General features: G+C 39.8%; 1 protein-coding gene and 1 long non-coding RNA gene across 2 annotated transcripts in view; both read left to right on the top strand.

Annotated features, from left to right (window-relative positions):
• Positions 1–8,521, top strand: part of agbl4 (AGBL carboxypeptidase 4) — a gene marked incomplete in the record, with an annotated part of 369,850 nt that overhangs the window by 356,663 nt on the left and 4,666 nt on the right.
• On the top strand, positions 7,531–8,263 carry LOC106521585 (uncharacterized). The gene is made up of 3 exons (XR_001310681.1): positions 7,531–7,760; positions 7,889–7,930; positions 8,075–8,263. It is a non-coding gene; the product is annotated as an uncharacterized LOC106521585 (long non-coding RNA).

The raw sequence follows: 8,521 nt of genomic DNA, 5'->3' as shown, positions 1-8,521 counted from the left end.
ATATATATATATATATATCTGCCCTTCCCTTGTCCTGCTGACCCCCAAATACACCAACACACAGCAACAATCTTACACTGACATGACTAAAGTCCTCTTTTTTAAGTTTTGGTGCCTAATTGTGAGCGTTTATGCATGCGTGACCATGTTTGTCAGGTCGTCTGTACTCGCTGGAAAAACAAGCTGCTCTTTTGTTGCTTCTTGTTGCGACAGATGTGCTGTGACAGAACAGGGTGGGATATCTACATCTATTGAAGTCATTTACAAAAGGAGAGGGAAAAACAAGGGCTAGTTTTTGTGCGCGTGCGAGCCGTCGATGCTGTCAGTGCGTTAAACAATAAAACAACATTTCTGTTCAGCACCAAACACGCAAACGGGAGCGCACACGTGGAGTCAGAGCTGAGGCAGAAGGCCACAGGTGCCTCGGTGAAAGCAGAAAAGGAGGAAGTTTTTCTTCGACTGACCTTCTCACTGCTGAGGAACTCCTGAGAGCCTGCTGATGGCGGTCCTATCTTACCAGTAGAGTGATAGAGGGGGAAAAAAAGAAGATTTGGAAAGCGACAAGGACTATGCATATGAAAATTATGTGCTCTTTTACACGTTCACTGCAGGTGACTGTGGGCTTATAAAAATATAGCCTTAGTGCCCTCTAGTGACAACTGCTAGTAGTTTTCCTCTAATAAATGAGGGACGTATACATTTGATTCGGTCAATTCCACATATGGATTACAGGAAGTCCTTACCGTCATGTTTTTAGTTATTTTGTGATAGATAAACTGGAGAAGAAAGAATGCCGAACTGTTAGATTAATATATGTGTATTATGATGTATTATCAGACTGAAAGCTTTGTGTGGAAACATGAACAAAAGGGGGCATTCAAGTGGATGTAGCATAAATCACTTCTTGCTTTCATTGTATGTCATGAAAACACATAATAGAACAAATGCATTAGAACCAATGTATGCTAAACATAAATAGACCTGCAAGTGTCGGAACAACTCTACCTTGAGGGAGTATCATAAACCACAGAATCATGTTCCTCCAGTCGCCACAGTCATGAATTTCAATTACTGTTGTAGTCTAGAGTCTAGAGACCATCTAACCAGAGACCAAGTCAAGACAAGTGAAAACCAAGGCCAAGGGAGGGCGAGACAGAGGGTCTTTCCCAATCAGTGGCTACACCCTCGTCCTACTCACTCCTCACTCCGTTTGTGCGTGCCCACGGAGGGTTGGCCATTTTAAGTCCCATCCGAAACCAATTATGTATGAGGGCGAGTGGCTTATTAAGCCCTCCACAGTGAGTCAGCATCCAATGCAGACTTGAGGAGCATGCTGCACCAAATAGTGGTCGGCATGGAGGACGGGACGTAGATAAATATAAGTTCCGCGTATATATTTACTAAGTAAACACCTCACCAACAAATATAATTTCACAAAGACTATATAAGTCATGTTCAATTCAAACCTTATTAAGAACACAGAGCCATGGTCCATATTTAAAAATGAAGGAAAAAAATTAAAAAATAAAGAAAAAGTTAATAAATTATTTTTTAAAAAAATGTTAAAAGCAATCACTTTGACAAGTTATGTGTTTGTTATAAATAGTCATATCTGAAAACTCTCTAAAATGTGGACCTAATTAAATATTTTTCTAGGGTCTATTGACAAAAATCCTCTTCTAAACGATCTTATGGCATTCGTTATCCAGCATTCACTCGTTGCCAGAGCTTGGACTAATACCATGGTGACGACAGCTTCCTGTTCCGGTGGTGTGAGGAGAACCCGTTCCAAAAGATGAGAGTTTATAATTAGACCTTACAGCACCATCAAGGGGACTCAGTTCAGCTGCGAGGGGGCTTCACAGCGAGTGTAGTGGGAGTAGGGCGAGAGAGTAGCCACTGATTGGGAAAGGCTTAGACGACCAAGACCTGTTAAAAACAGAAACTAGTGCCCTAAAACATACAGTATGCTGTACACAGGTAGCTAACCTAATATGTAGAGCTAATATTGGATAAATCTTTTGTGTGAGGTCCGAGTAATGAATTTTTGGTACAAAGACAGATTGCTAACATTAGCTAGCTAGCTTTACTAACATCAATTAGCTTACTATTTTATGTGATTCTAATCAACAATAAAAGTTTGACGTAGCCCCCACTGTCTCTGAAAATGAAGCACTGCGCAATTTACAAGTCGTGTGTTTTGACTTGGATGTTGTTTTACCAATATATTCTTTATGATTTGTGTAGACGAATTGTAAAACTGCATATTTTTCAGACATCTTTTCCCGCTCCCAGACAACCACTACTCACTTTCTTGAAGTGCACCATGCGAGTGGAGAGGGGCGGGGATGGGTGACAGCAGTAAAAAAAAAAAAAAAACTAAATTGAGTGAATGAGTCACGCTTGGGTTTCAAACAGTGCGTGTTACATCCAATGAAATCAAGGATGTTAACAAATAAATTGGACAATATCCTGGCAAATCTTTGATATTTTCACATTTGTGGTCTTGAAATACAATCCCGTGTCCTCAATGTCCGAGTACAAATGCAGCCAATACCATCAAAAAATGGTCTTGAGTACTACAACACTGCTTTCACTCATTCATAGAAACTAAATAAAACAAGAAAATCACAGTAACCTTTACGCACACACGCACACACACACACACACACACACACACACACACACACACACACACACACACACAGCCCCTGCTGCAGAAGCTCAAAAGGCACTAACTTTTTTTGATTTTTCCAGAGGTGTGCATGATGAGCTGTGAAAATGGAGGGGTTAGAGGAGGAGGAGGAGGAGCTCCACAGGGTAGTCAGGCAGCACAGAGACCTGGTACAGAGCGGAGATTGGGATCAGACAGGTTGAAGGAACAGACCATGTCACTCTTTACGCCCCAGCGGTTTGCTCGATGGAGCATGTAAATCATCAACAGAGACCTTTAGCACCGCCCTCCACCTGCCCCCTTCTCTCCTCGTTTATCATCAGACACACGCCTTTTTTCTAACTAATACATGATAAATAAATAAATAAATAAAAACCTCGGACTGTCTCTCCGTCCTCCTTCCAACCGTGCTGCTCCACCTTTTCATCGCACTTGTTGCACTTTCTTCACTGCTGTGACTTTTATCCACCGGTAATGACATCTTAACCTTTCCTACTGCCAAAACGTTTGTCACAGTTTGATGGTGCTACAAAAGAAACATCTTACATGTCGTGCATGTGTTTGTGTGTATTTATTAATTTTTATCTACTCTGCTGCTCTCTTCTCTCCTGTACTCTGTCTTCTCCTCTCATCCCATCAGCTCCATTAAAACAGCTCATTATATCATCTAGTCATGCTGAGAATCCCTTTTCTGTCAAACAGCAGGGACAGCTTCTCTCGAGCATCTGACTTTTCATTGTCCTCTAATCATTTACTAACTACGTGTATGTTTCTCTGTTAATTCTTCTGCTCTGAAGTGTGAGAATTACATATTACATGTGAGTTATTGTGTTTAGATACTGTAAGTTTGTCCCATTGGGCTTAATTCAAAACTCGGCAGATATTAAGTGCATCTTCCAGTGCTGGACTTTATATATTCCTCTTTTTTTTGTTCTCCTATTCTTTGTTTGTTACTAGTTTTGTTTTTTTGTTTTTATATAATACAACAGCATTTTCTGATGGGCTCTCCTGTCCAGTCTTTGAACTTCAAGCTTTAAAGTGGAATGGATCAAGGTTAAGAGAATGCGGGATCTTGTTCAAAACACAGCTTGATGTTCTCCGTGTGTGTGTTTATGTAACTGTGTGTGTTTATATGAGTAGAGTATGTGCCGTTTTTTTTTTTCTCAGAGCCTACTTATCTTGTGTTTGTTCTTGTTTTTGTGTTCTCAGCCGCTTTGAAGGATCTTTGAAACATTTTGAAAGTGATGCAGGATTGAATGTGTCCCTGAAAGATTAGGCTCTTAGTGCTTTCCTACATTGTGTTCAATTTCCACCCCTCTTTTTTCAGATTTTTCCTAGTTGAAGGACAGTTCACTTTTCTGTCTTGTGTTATTCCAACAAATGTGTTGATTTCCCATCGAAGTTGGTCACTCGAATGAAGAGCTGACAGTCCACCAGGGGAGGGGGGGGGGGGGGGGTCTGAGTGACGTCACAAATTGATGATTCCCTGCATGTCTGTCAGCCAGCGCTGCAACACTTGACGCGCACATCACCGTAACAGTGGGACTCCACGAATACCAGAGCTGCCAGTGGAAAACAGTACGCATCATTGAACCTGACACCCCAACACACAGGCTGTGACAGGTATGCAAATGATATAGCTGGGAGGCAAATATGCCTCACTACCACACATCATACACATCACATCACACAGATACGCACAAATGGATAGGTGCTCGCACACGCAGGCCAGCTTGCACGGAAGACGCTCGCGTTCATGCACACAGTTGATTGCGCAAATATTGCTGCTATGCTTAGATGAACGGGTGTCACGACGAGTACGCTCAAAGATTTACAAACAGTCGTGGCCATTTTGTAGTACTTTTTTGTACCGATAAGTGTTTACAGAGCGTCTGAGAAAATTTGGACAAATGCATTTGAGCTGTTTGAAAGGCTGTGTTTTCAAAGAAAATTTAAGTAGTGCTCACTGCTAGAAAGGGTTTGATGCTGAAACAAGATAAAGTTACTGTCAAATACAGTTAGGAAACAAAGCAGAAATGGCCAAACAGGATGATGTTAAAATTTTAAGTTTAGCCTTAAAAAGAACTGAAACAGTTCGAATGTGATGGAGCTGGAAGAGCATCAGAGAAAAATATGTCTAAATTTACGACTATGACTAAAAAAAACAGCTACTGGTTGCAAAAACAAATTGTAGAAGTCAGCTGAGACAATGTGTTTAAATATCCACGTATAACAAATGAATAATAGTGGAGCTTTAAGAATAAGAACAATAAAAAGAAGAATGTTGTTGATTTCAATTTGATTGGTTTTAATATTTTCCTTTAAAATCGCACTGATTGATGATAGATTAATACAAAAGAACAGAAGGAAGTTATCTTCTATAAAATCCTACAGGAAATATATACTGTATTTTTACATACAGAAACAATCATTTTTTAAACAATGAATGAGTTCAAAAAAGAAAATTTGTTCTGTTTGAACAACAGTTTTGTGTTTACATATATAGTTCTTTTCAGCAATGTGTTTGTTTTGTTCTGGCATAAGTCGTAGGTTTTGTAGGAATTATATCCATGTTAAATACTCGGTCATTATAGACTGACAGGTTTAGCATTCAGAGGCATCATGTAACAAAGTACAAATACTTCTTTACCTTACTTCAGTAGAAGTTTTGGTAATCTATACTTTACTGGAGGAATTATTTTTCAGCTGATTTTTACTTCTGCTCCTTGCATTTAAAAAATGTAAAAAGTATTTATTTTTGCTTGTCATTGTTTAAAAGAAATATATCAAGATATATGGCACTACCCAGATAAAATAAATTTAATTGTTAAATGCAAAGTATAAATTTCGTCATTCTGACACTATCGGTTTGTACACAATTCCACATGACACTGATCACGTCACACTGTGGCAGAACATATCAGACATATGTAGCCTAATATGAAGATGAGCGCAGCAGAGGTATAGGCAACTGAAACAGGTAAACTAGTGCATCCCAAATGCTTCAATATTAACATTTTAATATAACATTACAGTCAATACTGTCTTTAGACAAAATGTTTTTGGGGAGGTGGGGTTGTGGTGCAGCCTAAGCTTTTATCTTTAATGGCTTTTTTAACATTAGTTTTACTTTTATACTTGAAGTAGTTTTAAAACCAGTACTTTTCACTTTTACTTGAGTAAAAAGCATGAGTTGATACTTCAACCTCTACAGATGCCTTTTTAAACCCTAGTATCCATACGTGAGTAATTAATGTGAATGTTTTTGACACCTCTGTTAGCATTTAGTCAGTTTGATGAGTAGAAAAAGTCACATTAACAATGTTTGATGCAGAGTCCCTACAAACAAAAGGTCCCTTAAATTTACCATGATACACGGCATTAAGATAAACAAATGTTTAATGTCAACCTGCTTGAAGGAGACAGAAGCCTTTCTTATACCTCTCTGATTTTGTTATTCAGGTTTAAGAGCTTGTCTCCTTGGCATGGAAGGTGGATTCTGTTTAAATCAGCTCCTTTTTGTCCCCTTGGACCACTAAGACGTGAGGACTTTCAGTAGATTCACTCTTGGGTACAAAAAAATGTCCTTTCCTGTATTGCCGTTGTTGACTATCCCATTAATTAGCATTGATAATTAGTTCTCTACGTGTCAGTGCACTGACAAGACCTGTCAGTGGCCCATATTGATGACTCCAAAGTCCCCTTGCTTGTCTCCTTGTTAACTCCTGTCCAATCGTGACAGGCGTCTCACACGTGACTTGATAATTTGACCACGAGGGGCCACGTTGTCTGTTCATCATCTTGTCTTACTGTCTGGCAGGACAAAGTGCGGGAAACGTGGCGGTTAAAGCCGCTAAATGCGGTGCCGACAGCAAACAGCTGCAGTAAACAAGTCGTGTCCCCACCCCGCAGTCGCCTTTGTCTCACATGCACCATAATCTCATCAGCCTGGCACACCCCTGAGCCATGACAATGACCTGCTATTGATTCGACGAGACCATTATATATACAAAGAATGCACTTGAGTGAAAGCCAGGCAAGATGCTGACACACTGCATTCACATGTCTGTGACCTCCCCATTAATAGAAGAAGAATAACACAGTGATAATGATTGCGCTTTGGGATCCGGTGAAGTTGATTACACAACATAAACAATATTATCAGTATTAGCCATTGTTTATGTTCAACAGAGATTGTGAAATGTGGACTAAAGCAGCTGAAAAAAAGGCTTTTGTGAGTATTTCAAAGTCGACTCCTTGCCACAGCTCGCCGTCTGTTTCCCGGCTCACACGCCACGACGTTTTGCTTGCAACCCCTCCACACCTGATCTCCAGAGCCTGCGGTTTCCCTCGGCAATGAGCCAAGCTGCATTCAGGGCATCCTCCGTGTCTCCGGCCATAAACGCGGGGAAAGAAATTCTCCTTCAGAAGCTGACCGTCCATCACCAAGCCTCCTGTAATAGACGGTGAGTCGTGACGAGCCAAGCTGAGAGGCCATCTGCGCACGGTGGGGTCCAGGAGATATTTTTGTCGCTGAGCGTGCCTGGCCAAAGAACCCACTGGCACCGAGCTCTGCTGATGAGAGGAAACTGAGGAAATCTCCAAAAAATAAAATAAAACTTTCCAGAGGTCATAGGGAAGAAAGGAAAGATATGAGGAGGGTAAAAATTTGGAGATTTTTATGGTGATGAGTTTTACTGCAGATGAGATGAATTCTCCCTAATCAGATCCTTTTTTTGTTTGTTTTTCTAGACAATGAGTGAATAGTTTCAATATGGTGCCATACATGCTTTTAGGTGGCCCAGCATTTAAAACAGCATCAAATTATGTTAAAACATCTAGAAAATAGCAAAAATATAAATAAAAGTACTTGGAATAATTTTTATTCTATGCTTCCAATTAGATGATTTTACTTTTAGTTCAGATAAAAAATTCTCTTTGTAACTAAAGTAAATGGCAGTGTTAGATACTGGCCTGTCAGCCTGACGTTGTTATTATTATTGATCTTTTGTTCTGCGCTCTTGTTTGTTTCCCCAGACTTTCTCGGGTGTTGTTGACCCTGCTGATGTTGCTGACCTCCTCGAAGGTAAACGGCCATCTGGGATTTACTTTCTCATCTCTTAGCCCTAAATTGTATTCTGCGCAATCTTATAGGCTATTAGCTGAGATAGCAATCATTAGCTCACAGTCTGTTTATGCCTTTCTTCCTCATAGCTGACACAACAGTTTTTGAGCTGATTCAGTTGGTCCCTCCAGGTACGCTTTCCGATGCCATATGGCCACGTTAAATCCCACTCTATCTACTAAGTACAGTGCAAAATCAACATCTTTTACATGGATTCTTTTTATCTGTGTGTTGTTATTTATTTATTTTTTTTAATGTTTGTGGGTGGCTTTTAGAGGGTGAAATCTTGGCCACGATGGAGAAAAACAGCAGAGATTTCCTGTACCCTGACCCCACAATGTTTGACCGAGGGAGAGATGCAGAGCGAGAAATCTTGATGAAAAGATCACCCACCTTTCCTGTAAGCTGTTTTAATTCAAGTACATTATTTTACTTTTTATCTTGTGTAACACACTCCAGAATGTTTGAGACTTCCTCGCTCAGTATAGTGATTTGAAATGTAAACCTTTTGCTGATTGTACAGCACATTCATTGAGGGTCACACCGTTAATTATACCAACATGTAAAGTAGGGGCGCAACGATACAGAAAATTCACGATTCAGTTCGGTTCTTTAGTCTCACGTTTTGATATTTTTTAATACAAAAAAAGAGAAATTTCAACGCCCTTTTTAACTTGTAATTTATTGAAATTAATTATGGTCATTTGTTTAACTTCAATGTA

The sequence above is a fragment of the Austrofundulus limnaeus genome, unplaced genomic scaffold, assembly GCF_001266775.1.
Source record: "Austrofundulus limnaeus strain Quisiro unplaced genomic scaffold, Austrofundulus_limnaeus-1.0 Scaffold111, whole genome shotgun sequence".
In the NCBI taxonomy this organism is placed as follows: domain Eukaryota; kingdom Metazoa; phylum Chordata; class Actinopteri; order Cyprinodontiformes; family Rivulidae; genus Austrofundulus; species Austrofundulus limnaeus.
Note: the sequence above shows the minus strand (reverse complement) of the source record. Positions and strands in the feature narration are given on the sequence as shown.